The sequence below is a fragment of the Physeter macrocephalus genome, chromosome 10 (assembly GCF_002837175.3).
Source record: "Physeter macrocephalus isolate SW-GA chromosome 10, ASM283717v5, whole genome shotgun sequence".
NCBI lineage: Eukaryota > Metazoa > Chordata > Mammalia > Artiodactyla > Physeteridae > Physeter > Physeter macrocephalus.
In genome coordinates this window covers 69,129,155-69,142,504 of record NC_041223.1, presented here as the reverse complement: position 1 = coordinate 69,142,504, position 13,350 = coordinate 69,129,155, and the positions used below count along the sequence as shown (strand labels likewise).

At 41.8% G+C, this 13,350-nt stretch overlaps 1 protein-coding gene and 1 long non-coding RNA gene across 4 annotated transcripts in view; one reads left to right on the top strand and one right to left on the bottom strand.

The window, feature by feature from the left end:
- Positions 1-7,396: 7,396 nt before the first annotated feature.
- Positions 7,397-12,136, bottom strand: LOC102996832 (uncharacterized). Its single transcript, XR_449143.2, has 3 exons — positions 11,895-12,136; positions 7,935-8,148; positions 7,397-7,643 (listed from the first exon to the last, which is right to left on the bottom strand). It is a non-coding gene; the product is annotated as an uncharacterized lncRNA (long non-coding RNA).
- CASP8AP2 (caspase 8 associated protein 2) overlaps positions 11,463-13,350 on the top strand; it is a 43,061-nt gene continuing 41,173 nt past the window's right edge. For all 3 annotated transcript variants that reach the window (XM_055087622.1, XM_055087621.1, XM_055087620.1), the window contains exon 1: positions 11,463-11,500. The gene's annotated coding sequence lies outside the window, so the exon portion shown is untranslated. The remainder of the gene's footprint in view (positions 11,501-13,350) is intronic.

Here is a 13,350-nt window from a genome sequence, read left to right as displayed (position 1 = left end):
CCGTGCCCCGGTCCGGGAAGATCCCACATGCCGCGGAGCGGCTGGGCCCGTGCGTCCAGAGCCTGTGCACAACGGGAGAGGCCACAACAGTGAGAAGCCCGCGTACCACAAGAAAATAAATAAATAAATAAAATAACAGTACATTTACGTCAAGTTCATAAACAAGCCAAAATAATGACAAAGTCAGACTAGTGGTTGCTTTTGGGGGGTATTGCCTGCAAATGGCCTAAGGGAACCTCCTAGGGAGATGGAAATGTTTCATTATCTTCCCCTGGGTTGTGGTTACTCTGGTAGATACAAAAGAGAAAAACAATCAACTGTACATTTAAGATTTGTGCACTTTTGTAAATTCTACCTCTAAAAAGTGTTTTAAAAGGGAGTAGATCTTTCTGTACTGACATGGGTAGATCTCCAAAGGAAGTTTAAACCTTTTAAAAATATTTCAATTTGAATTTTTGTCCAGGATTTGAATGTTTGCTCCTTGGGTAACTCAAACTCAACAGCAGAACTTTCAGAAAAAGTGAACTATGAAAATGGGACAGAATACATTTCCAAATAAATAATATTTTTAAATTTCCAAGAAGAGGGACTTCCCTGGTGGCACAGTGGTTGGGAATCTGCCTGCCAATGCAGGGGACACGGGTTCGAGCCCTGGTCCTTGTCCGGGAAGATCCCACATGGCACAGAGCAACTAAGCCCGTGCGCCACAACTACTGAGCCTGTGCTCTAGATCCCGTGAGCCACAGCTACTGAAGCCTGCGTGCCTAGAGCCCGTGCTCCGCAATAAGAGAAACCACCGCAATGAGAAGCCCACGCACCGCAACGAAGAGTAGCCCCTGCTCATCGCAACTAAAGAAAGACCGCGCATAGTGACGAAGACCCAACACAGCCAAAAATAAATAAATTAATAATAATAAAAAATTCCAAGAAAATTGAGAGGGTTCCCTGAGAGGTCATAGCACAACAGATGAAAAATTACCCACACTTGTGGAGTGACTCAATTTTTTCGCTGCGTATCTCCCGTGTATACCTGAAGTATACATGTTAATTAACGTTTGTTTTTCTCTTGTTAATCTGTCTTTTATTACAGGGCTCTCAGCCAAGGACTCAGAAGGGTAGAGGAAAATTATTTTTCCTCCCCTATATACCCTTTCTCAGGAATATGTTGAAAAAGGTGCTCTTCTGTATGAGGGTATAAACCAAGAAAGAGGAAGGTATGGGATCTAGGAAGTGAGAGATTCAACACAGAAAGAAAAATGTGAAAAGAATACTTAACAGTCTTAACAGTCGTTAAGAGAAATCCCGAGACTTTTATTGGCAGCAGCAGGAAAATCAACAGCTCTAAAGTAACTAAACTGATAGATCAGGTCAGTGGTTGCCTGGATATAGGAGTGGAAAAAGGATTGACTGCAAACAGCTGCGAGGCAACATTTTGGGGTGATGGAAATGTCTAACATTGGATTGTGGTGATGGTGGCACAACTCTATAAATTTAGTAAAATCGTTGAATTGCACACTTCCAATGGGTGAATTATGCCTCAAGAAAGCTCTAAAAGTAATGCTAATGATAATCAACAACGATAAGACGTGTAGGTATTGATGAAATAAGACTGGCAATATATTGATAATTTTTGAAACTGGATGTTGGGTAGTGGGAGTCCATAGACTTGCCTCTCTACTACTGTATATGTTTGGAAATTTCAATAATAAAAGGTAAAATAATATATTTTTTAAAAGACTACTAGGGTCACATCAAAAGGACTCAGGTACAAAAGGGTAGCAGAATATGCCACCCCCAAAACATGCCGCTTTGGCAGGAAGGATTTCAAGACATGCCACCCCAAAATATGCCACTTTGGCATACTGACTATTTTGAGCTAAAGGTACTCTGGAAACAACAGATGCAGATGTTTCTACCTAAAAACAGGCCATCAAATTTCCCATGAGAAATGCGCCTCCCTGAACCAGCAATAAAAGAACATTGTCACCTGAGACTGGTAATCAACATTCAAATGGGTCTGTAGAAACAAACTTACTAAAACAACCCTTATCTTCCATATATCTCCTAGTCTCTTTCCTACAATTTACTGCCCCTAGCCCAAACCCCTTTTGTCGTGTAATTTCTTCACAAATTTATTGCTTCTTTGTCTAAAAGGTATATAAGCTTTCTTGAACTGAAGGCAATTGAGAGAAACAGATACAGGCATACCTTGGAGATACTGCAGGTTTGGTTCCAGATCACCACAATAAAGCAAACATCAAAATAAAGTGAGTCACATAGTATTTTTGGTTTCCTAGTGCATTTAAAAGTATGTTTGCACTATACTATAGTCTATTAAGTGTGCTATTAATAACATATCTAAAAAAATTACATACCTTAATTTAAAAATACTTTATTGCCAAAAACTGCTAACCATCATCTGAGCCTTCAGCAAGTCATAATATTTTTGCAGTAGTAACATCAAAGATCACTGATCGCAGGTATCCATAATATAGTAACAATATAGTAATAATGAAATAGTTTGAAATGTTGCGAGAATTACCAAAATGTGACGCAGGGACACTGAGTGAGCAAATGCTGTTGGAAAAATGGTGCTCATAGACTTGCTCAATGCAGGGTTGCCACAAACCTTTAATTTGTAAAAATCACAGTATCTGTGAAATACAATAAAGCGAAGCACAATAAAACAAGGTATGCCTATACAAAAGCTCTCTGCCCTCCCCCTATTTGCCATTAATTTATAAAAGTGTCTCCTCTTCTATCTCTACCAGGAAAGACAAAAGCTAATCACTGGAGACAACTTTAGACCCTTATCAGCCCGGAGACAGCATCAGAGGAAACTATTACAAACCTTACTAAAACTACACTGTTGGTGGGAATGTAAATTGATACAGCCACTATGGAGAACAATATGGCGGTTCCTTGAAAAACTAAATATAGAACTACCAGGACTTCCCTGGTGGTGCAGTGGTTAAGAATCCGCCTGCCAATGCAGGGGACACGGGTTGGAGCCCTGGTCCGGGAAGATCCCACATGCCATGGAGCAACTAAGGCCCTGCGCCACAACTACTGAGCCTGCGCTCTAGAGCCTGCACTGCAACTACTGAGCCCATGTGTCGCAACTACTGAAGCCCACATGCTCTAGGGCCCATGTGCCGCAACTATTGAGCCTGTGTGCTACAACTACTGAAGCCTGCCCACCTAGAGCCCGTGCTCCACAACAAGAGAAGCTACTGCAATGAGAAGCCCGTGCACCACAACGAAGTGTAGCCCCCACTTTCCGCAGCTAGAGAAAGCCCACACACAGTGACAAAGACCCAACCCAGCCAAAAATAAATAAAAATTTTTTAAAAAGTTAAAAAAAAAATGGAACTACCATATGACCCAGCAATCCCACTTCTGGGATATACCGGGAGAAAACCATAATTCAAAAAGATATATGCACCCCAATGTTCATTGTAGCACTATTTACAATCACCAGGACATGGAAGCAACCTAACTGTCCGTCAGCAGAGGAATGGATAGAGAAGATGTGGTACATGTATACAATGGAATATTACTCAGCCATAAAAAGGAATGAAATTGTGCCATTTGCAGAGATTTGGATGGATCTAGAGACTGTCATATAGAGTGAAGTAAGCCAGAAAGAGAAAAACAAATATATAATATCACTTATGTGTGGAATCTAGAAAAATGATACAGATGAACTTATTTGCAAAGCAGAACTAGAGACAGAGATGTAGAGAACAAATGTATGGATACCAAGGGGGGAAGTCGGTGGTGGGATGAATTGGGAGACTGGGATTGACATATATACACTACTATGTATAAAATAGATAACTAATAAGAACCTACTGTATAGCACAGGGAACTCTACTCAATGCTCTGTGGTGACCTAAATGGGAAGGAAATCCAAAAAAAGGGGGTATATGTATATGTGTAGCTGATTGACTTTGCTGTACAGCAGAAACTAACACAACATTGTAAAGCAACTATACTCTAATAAAATTTTTTTAAAAATACAACCTAGCCCTTATTTACCAATTTCCCCATATTTTGCCTTCTTACAATTTGCCACTCTTAGAAGCTCAAAGTACTTTCCTTTGTCTTGTCACTTCTCTAAAAAAAATTTATTGTTCTTTTTTTAAGATGCCATGTAATGGACTTCCCTGGTAGCACAGTGGTTAAGAATCCGCCTGCCAATGCAGGGGACACGGGTTCAAGCCCTGGTCCAGGAAGATCCCACATGCCGCAGAACAACTAAGCCTGTGCACCACATCTACTGAGCCTGCACTCTAGAGCCCGCGAGCCACAACTGTTGAAGTGTACATGTCTAGAGCCCGTTCTCGGCAACAAGAGAAGCCACCGCAGTGAGAAGCCCACGCACCGCAGCAGAGAGTAGCCCCCACTCACCACAACGAGAAAGCCTGCACGCAGCAACAACAAAGACCCAATGTGGCCAAAAATAAAAAATAAAATAAATAAAATTTTTTAAAAGTTAAAAAAAAATTACTGGTACCTCATTAGGATATCATTAGAAGTATTATGTGACATTCAGAGAGTGCTGAACCAGCATCTAAAGACCTGAGTCATTAAGGTTGCACTTTTTTCCATTAACTCTCTGTGACCTGGGTTAAATGACTTAACCTTCCCAGGCCTTGGTTTTTCTCTAAAAGTTCTGATTCTGTGTCTATCTCCCAGGGTGAATAAAAACTCTGGAACACAGGATCTGCCTTATTCATCTTTGTATCTCAACTTACTTTGCCCCACATATAATAGGCATTTAATAAACAGTCAATCCTTCCAGGTATTTAGGTGACTGAGAAAACCAGGAGCAATTTACTTAATTAAATCACTTATGTGAATTATAAAATAAATATATTTGTTTAGAAACTGATACACTATCTGATTTCCCTATCTACTTATAAACTGTGTAGGAACAAATGCAAATTAAGAGGCTTATTCTCCCTGTTGAAAAAAGAGGGAAGAAACTCCTCCTCTCCCCCCATTCACCCCTCCCTTTTCGTTTTTTTGTTTTTTTTGTTTTGGCTGTGGGGCGGCTTGTGGGATCTTAGTTCCCCGACCAGGGATCAAACCCATGCCTCCTGCAGTGGAAGTGCAGAGTCTTAACCACTGGACCGCCAGGGAAGTCCCACCCCTCCCTTTCAGAATTTCTTTCACTCTCCTTTTCAAATATATGTAAGTCTTTTAAAATAAGCTTCTTGCCAGTTTCACAAATCAGGAATTTTTCCTCAAGGACCTGGGAGCCATTTCTTTAGAATTAAATCATCAATAAGGAAGGTAATGCCCAATGGCCAATTTCAATAGCCTATTGAAAGCTAGGGACTTTTTCCCCAGAAAAATGTACCAATTCATAATTTTTCGCAAACAATTTCAGAGTGTTCCATTATCCAGGCTCACCCATAAGCAGTTGCTCTTGCACATATCCCCCATCATACTGTGAACACTTCTTTACTTTCTGGTACAGCAAGGTATTTCAGGATCATCTTTTTTCCCTCTTGTTCCACTCCTGGATCATCCATATTTCTAAAGAGTTCCTTTTACTGAGGAATAGTATTTAGAGACCAAGATCTGTATGGTATGAGTGCTCATTGTTATTGGTGTGTCACTTCTTCTAGGCCCTTTCAGAGAAGAGAGATAGTAAATATGAATATATATAATATACACATGTATATAGACATACATATTTAAATCATAAGTTCATACTGATATCTCTAATCCAATCCCAAAACACGGCATCCCTCCTTGTCTTCCTCCTTTTCATATTTGTATCATCCTTTTCCCATAGTGAGAACTCTGGCTCCCACAATAATCAATATATTTCTTCATTTCTCAGCTTTACAAAATACACAGTATAATTTCAGAATTGCTACCTTCACACCACTGTAAACAGCAAACTTACTAAATGGAGATTACAATTTGTTTGCAGGTTTTTAAAATTTTTTTTTTGTTTCTTTGCTTTTTTGTTTTAAACTAAAGATATATAGTCAACGTACTGTGTTCCAAGTTTCCCTGGATTAGATCTTTTTCTTTTTCTTTTCCTGTTCTAGGTGGATACATTACTTTGAAATGCAGATAAGTTCACCATATTCAGAGACCTTTGATTTTAAGTTGAAAAGTAAGAGAAGTTGACCAATGTTGTTAAAAGTATTAGAATGTTTGAGAGAACTTGAGGATTCACTACATGTTTAGGTACTGATGTAATAAGGAAGAACCTTTTGTATTCTAGTACAAGTTAATCACTGAAGGGATGCTGCCTATAAGCTTAAATTATACATAATGGCCCATCTCTGGGAACCCTGCTTCCCAGGTAATGAGCATTAAGCTAGAATACCTTTGTTTCCATCGCAGGAAATATCCTGACCAGGCCCACCTGTGAATGACTGCAGGGAGAAGAAATTAACACATTCCCTCCTGAGGCTGATGGGAACCAGATGTTTGACTTTACTGCCTCCCCTTCTAGTATAAAAGGAGCCTGAATTCTAACTCAGGCAAGATGGTTCTTTGGGGCACGAGCCCCCCATCTTCTCGGTCTGTTGGCTTTCCAAACAAGGTTGTTATTCCTTGTCCCAGCAACTCATCTCTCAATTATTGGCCTGTCGTCGTGTGGTGAGCAGTATGCGCTTAGACTCCGTAACACTCAGGAATGTTTTACTTGTCAGGGATTTTATGTTTGTCCTACAAGTATGAACTGTTTAAAAAACAGATCAAATGCATTACATTTATAAATGGAGTTTAAAATATTGAAGGGAATTTAATTACTATACTCTATAAATGGGAGTGATTATTAATTTAAGTTCTGCAAACATTAAAGTCCTCCTTTGGGCCTTCCCTGGTGGCTCAGTGCTTAAGAATCTGCCTGCCAATGCAGGGGACACGGGTTTGAGCCCTGGTCCGGGAAGATCCCACATGCCATGGAGCAACTAAGCCCGTGTGCCACAACTACTGAGCCTGCGCTCTAGAGCCTGTGAGCCACAACTGCTGAACCACGCGCCTAGAGCCTGTGCTCTGCAACAAGAGAAGCCACTGTGATGAGAAGCTGCACACCGCAACGAAGAGTAGCCCCTTCGCTGCAACTAGAGAAAGCCCGTGCACAGCAACAAAGACCCAACGCAGCCAAAAATAAACTAATTAATTTTTTAAAAAAGAATGAAAAGAGTAGTGAAGTGATGACTACTTGAGATGAATTTCTAAAAAAATAAAAAGTCCTCCTTTGGCCTTCCATTCTCATATTTCATGTAACAATTTTAATAAAACTCTGCATTATTTTGTTCTGTCATTACCATTACTGTTCCAGTAATCTAAAACTTTGTAACAAATTATTACCTTAAAACATAGTGACTTAAAAACATCAACCATTGATGATATTTCACAGATGGGGGGTTCAGGAATTTGCGCAGGGCTCCGATGGCAACTCTTCTCTTCCATGAGATGTTGATTGAGAGCATTCAGTGGTATTGCGTTAGTAGATGGCCTGGTCTGGAGGGTTCAAGATGGGTTCACTCACACGTCTTGTGTCTTGGCAGGGATGGCTGGGAGGCTGGGCTCAGCTGGAACTGTAAGCTGGAATGCTTACATGGCAACTTGGGGTTGAGAAGAGAGAGAGATCTCCAAGAAGAAGCCTGGATAGAAACTGCAAGATCTTAGAAGTCCTAGAACATCACTGTCCTTGAATCCTATGGTCAAGCAAGTCACTAAAGCCAGCCCAGATTGAAGGGGCTGGAAATTAGACTCCACTTCTCAATGGAGGAGTAGCAAATAATTTGCAGGCATCTTTATTTACCACAACTAGATGCACTTTTTGAGATTTCTAACAAATTTCCAGAGCACTTTCATCTAAATTATTTGAGTAAGAGAATTTTTAAAAACTGTAAAAAATACTATCACTGGAAATGTTAAGCCTAGCCACTTACCCATATTCAGGATACTGAGTATCTTGCACTTGTTCCTTTTGATAGACTCCCCCTCCTTCTTCATCCTGCTCTCTGCCCTTAGGAGCTAACCTGTTCAGGCGATGAGGATTCTCAGCAGATCTCCCTTCCAGTGGAAAACAGTATTTAGAAATCCTGATCTGGGTCTCAGGTGTGTTAATGACATACTGCTACAGGGTATCATTGCTTCCAGACCCTTTAAGGAACAGAAATAAGGGATATGTATTTTAAAAAATCATGAGTTCATGCTGACATTTCCAATTCACACAAAATAGTATAGGATTTCACCCCTAATTTTTTTAAATTTCATGCTTGGATCTCTTTTCTCTTTCACTAAATATCTTAATTCCTAAAAATATTAACATATTACATATTCCTTTATCCTACAATATACATAAAATAGTTTTAAAATTACAATGTTAATACTAACAGTAAAACTGCTGTGTGAGGTATAAGATTTCTTTGCAGTTCTTTTAGTCCTTAGAATATATCTCACTCATGATGTACAGTCAGAGTGCTGTGTTCAAATGTCACTTAAAATAATGATTTTGCTACAATGAGGTATCACCACACACCAGTCAGAATGGCCATCATCAAAAAATCTACAAACAATAAATGCTGGAGAGGGTGTGGAGAAAAGGGAAGCCTCTCTGTGGTAAATAGGGCTGAGGGCTGGTATTCCTTTCTTAACCATACTGACATCCCTCTTAGTCCTCTGCCTACCTGAAACCTGTATTCTTTGAAAAAGGATACCACTGTTACATAGACAGCTGCAAAGAGAGCTTCCTGTTACCCGTTAGCAGACATCCAGGCCAGAGCCCTGGTACCTGTCTCAACTCCCAAGTGCCTCCAGGCCAGTGTACCACTTAACATACCTGTCAGACACTAGGAGAACTGTCAGGGGTAGGGTGTCCTTGTCACAGGCTGTTCTAGTAAGAACACAAAAGACACCTAAAACAGAGGAACCTAACAGACTAAATGGATCATTAGCCCATTCTCTCTCATTTATAGATTGGTTAGAGTGTATCTGCATAATTTATGGTAAGACTGCAATTTACATTCAGTGTAAAAAGTTGTGCCAGGCATGTGTTATGAACAAAGCTATAAGCATGATTGGTACTTCTGACAGCTCCGTGCTTTGTGACCACCTAGAGGGGTAGGATAGGAAGGGTGGGAGGGAGGGAGATGCAAGAGGGAGGAGATATGGGGATATATATATATGTATAACTGATTCACTTTGTTATAAAGCAGAAACTAACACACCATTGTAAAGCAATTATACTCCAATAAACATGTTAAAAAAATAATGATTTTGTCTATGTGGTTATATTTCTCTTGTTTACAGTTTCATTTATTTAGATTTATTTTCCATTTCTGCTTATTTTCTTTCTGATTTAATTCAATCTTTCAATATATGAAACACTTCCATAGTTCAAAAGTAAAAGTTTATAAAAAGGCAAACTCAACACTTTAAATAGGTAAAATATATGGTATGTGAATTATATCTAAATAAAGCTGTAATTTTAAAAAGGAAGAAAAGCCATGCATATTTCCATGTAAAAATTCTTAAGTGGTGGCTTCAAGATACCATATAGTACCCTTTTTATGAGGTTCTAATGTATCGTTATGCAAAAACAAGCAAATATATGTATATTCTTTTTTTTTTTTTTTTTTTTTTTGTGGTACGCGGGCCTCTCACTGTTGTGGCCTCTCCCGTTGCAGAGCACAGGCTTTGGACACGCAGGCCCAGGGGCCATGGCTCACGGGCCTAGCCGCTCCGTGGCACGTGGGATCTTCCCGGACCGGGGCATGAACCCGTATCCCCTGCATTGGCAGGTGGTCTCTCAACCACTGCGCCACCAGGGAAGCCCTCAATGAATATTTTTTGATGAATGCTATCATTAAGCACTCATGGTGAAAACCAGTATTCAACCAACTGCTAAGTTTTGTCACTTTAATCTCCTACATATTCTAAAATCAATCCCCTAGCCTACCTGCCATCTCCCTCAGGTCCTCATCTTCTCTAGCCTGGATCACTGCAACAGCATCTCAAAATCCTGCTTCTCAAGGCCAACAGATCTTACTAATGCAAATCAGATCACCAGCACCCCAAGCTTAAAATCCTTCAGTGGCGCTCCCCAACCCCACCCTAAGATGAGCTCTTATGGCGGCTTCAAAATCTCACCCCTTCCTCCCTCTCCAGCCTCACCTCGCGCTTTATGCTCTAGCAACACCAAATGCCTTGTGATTGCACACCCTCTACTCTTTCCCTTTCCACTACCTGGAATGCTGGCTAACTTCTCTTCAGAAGCGGAGGTAGGTGGTTGGGGGAGAATCTAGGAAACCAGTATTCTTCCAGAGAACATATTCTCCCAAATGGGGCCTTTTTGAAAACTTTAAAAATATGCAATAAATTGTTATGACAGTTGCAAGTTGTTAAAGTGGACAAAACAGGAGGAAAGGACTAGGGATCAAGATCAAATCCCTCATTGAGGTAGTAGCGGAAGTTGGCTTTATTTCCCCACCAATCAATGGTGCAGGCCCAGCCTCTGGAGGCTAGACCCTACAGGTACCTCAAATTCCTGCAGGTTCTAAGAGACGACGCCGGTAGTCTACCTCTAAAAAGCACTCCTCTCCCTCCCACCCCACTGGCCTGGTATCCCCTCCTCGAAGCTACAAAACTCCCTGAGGTAAATTGCTTATCATTCAGTAAAGCGTCTGAGGGAAAAAGTGCTTACTCATCGTCATCGAGCCAGCGCCCAGCACCTGTCTAGCACGCGGTTAACAATCAATCGAATAAATAGAATAAAGAACTAAATAGGGCTTCCCTGGTGGCACAGTGGTTGCGAATCCGCCTGCCAACACAGGAGACACAGGTTCAAGCTCTGGTCCGGGAAGATCCCATATGCCGCGGAGCAACCAAGCCCGTGCGCCACAACTACTGAGCCTGCTCTCTAGAGCCCGTGTGCCACAACTACTGAAGCCCACGCACCTAGAGCCCATGCTCCGCAACAAGAGAAGCCGCCGCAGTGAGAAGCCCGCGCACCACAACGAAGAGTAGCCCCCGCTCGCCGCAACTAGAGAAAAGCCCGCGCACAGCAGCGAAGACCCAACACAGCCAAAAATAAATAAATAAAATAAATAAATTTATTTTTAAAAAAAGAACTATATAAATGACAGGGCCTTCTCAGATGTTACATTCCCTTTCATTATAGAGCTTCTCCCAGACACCGCCCCTACCTCGGCCAAGGTCCTGCCCCTACGGTAGCGGAGCCGCGCCCCTCCTTCCCCGCCAGCTCAGACCCCGCCCCTTTCCCTGAAGCCCCTAGAAGACTACGGGAGTTTGGCGCCAACCGTGTTTTTTTTAATCCCTCCCAAAGGCGGGAACTAGGAATGTGCGCCGGGGACGTGCTTTGCGTCTGATCTGGTTGGCCGTGGGCGCTCAGTCCCGCCTTCACGTGCTGATAGCGCGCTGGCATTGGTGGAGACTCCAGAGAGACCTCGGTGTCCAGAAAGGACCCCAGGCTGCCTTGGGCCAGGCGGGGCGGGTAAGTTGCTGTGGGGCCCTGTTCTGCGCGGGGCTGCTGGGGAAGAGGTTGCGCTGCGCGGTAGTACTCTGAGCGGAGGCCGGCGGCGTCCGGGGGAGCCAGGAAGTTGAAGGCAGCGGCGGAATCTGTGGCGGGGGGATGGCGCGTCTGATGTCCGGGGCTCCCAGGAAGCCGCGTTCCCGCCGCCCTCGGATGCAGTTTCTGGGCTTTCACCCCTTATCACTCAGTGGTCCCTCGAGAGTATCCGGGCGGGGGCGGGGGCGAGGGTGAGCGCAGATAGGAAGTGTCCTTTCGACCGCTCTTCTTGCCCCTCCCCCCAAAACCCAATCTTCCCTTGGAATGTACTCTTAAATTAAATCTTTCGGATGGGATTCTCTGGAGAAATGGGTTTTACCTGTGTCTGGTGATCATTGATGTTGGTTGTTTCCGCTACTGTTAACGCCCAGAGAAGTTGTTTATCTTAATTTTTACAGCGAAGAGAGCCATACCTAACACATAGTAGGCCCTAAATCAGATGTGAATGTGTAATTCGTAGAATCTCAGGATTTGCGCTTCAGGCATCAAGTTGGCATTGATTCTGATTCTTCTCTGTTCTTTCCCGTTCTCCACAGTTCCAGTTCCAAACCTTGCCTCTCTTCAGGGCCCCTCCCCCGTCTCACTCAGGGTTCCTTTGATTGGAGGCGGACAGAGGCCTTCAGGGCCAGAATCCCCATACTCCAGTTATCTCCTGGCGTTTCTTGCCATTTTACAAGAGATCGCCCGTTAAAAAATTTGTTATACTCTTCTCTCTAATGAATATTCTTGATTTTGTCATCTGGCTTTAGAGACAGCTGGGATCTAAGCCCAGATCTGCCTTTTACCAGCTGTTTGACCTTGGGGCAAGTTTCTCTTATCTGTTTCCTCATCTGTCAATTGGGAAAAAGAATAGTCTGTACCCCATAGGACTTTTGGGAGTATTTAAAGTAAATTGGTAATGTATTTAGAGCATTTAGGCCAGTGTCTGGCACATAGTGTACAGTATATGTGGCGTTTGTTATTCTTTTCCCCTTACATCTTTTTAGGGTTCTCGCTGTATTAGATTAAGTGTTTCCCACGAGCCTAAAAATACACTCTACCTCTCCCCTGACTCTTTCTCTACACGTTTTTGTTTTTCACTACAAATGTTTATTTCATTCCCTCGATTTTTTCTTAAAGAAAACTTCCTTCAGACTGTCTCTTAAAGACATTGTCCTCTCACAAAAGTCTAGGTGATCCTTTTCTCATCTGCTTCGGCTTCACATCTGAATCCATTGGGATTGTTCCTCAAAAGATTATGAGTGAGCTTGCAACTCTTTTCTTTGGTTCTCAACTTTGAAAATTTTGCCTCTTCACTTAGGTGCAACTCTCCTATCACAAGCAACTCATTGTATATTGAGATCCTTATTTGGGGAAAGGTGAGAGCAAGTGTGAAAAATCGTTCTTTGCAAGAGATTCTGATACATAAGTTTTCCTCCTCTCCTTCCTCTTTTCCTTTTCAAGAGAATCACTGGCCTTTATAATTTCAAGAGTAATCTCAGCTACAGCAATTATGTATTTTTTTTTAATTGATGAAGTATAGTTGATTTACAATGTTGTGCTAGTTTCTGGTGTACAGCAAAGTGATTTAGTTATATATTTATGTATATGTATATATATATTCTTTTTCATATTATTTTCCATTATGCTTTATTATAGGATATCGAATATAGTTCCCTGTGCTATAGGATCTTGTTGTTTATTTTATATATAGTAGTGTGTATCTGCTAATCCCAAACTCCTAATTTATCCCTTCCCCCCCCCCTTTCCCCTTTGGTAACCATAAATTTGTTTTC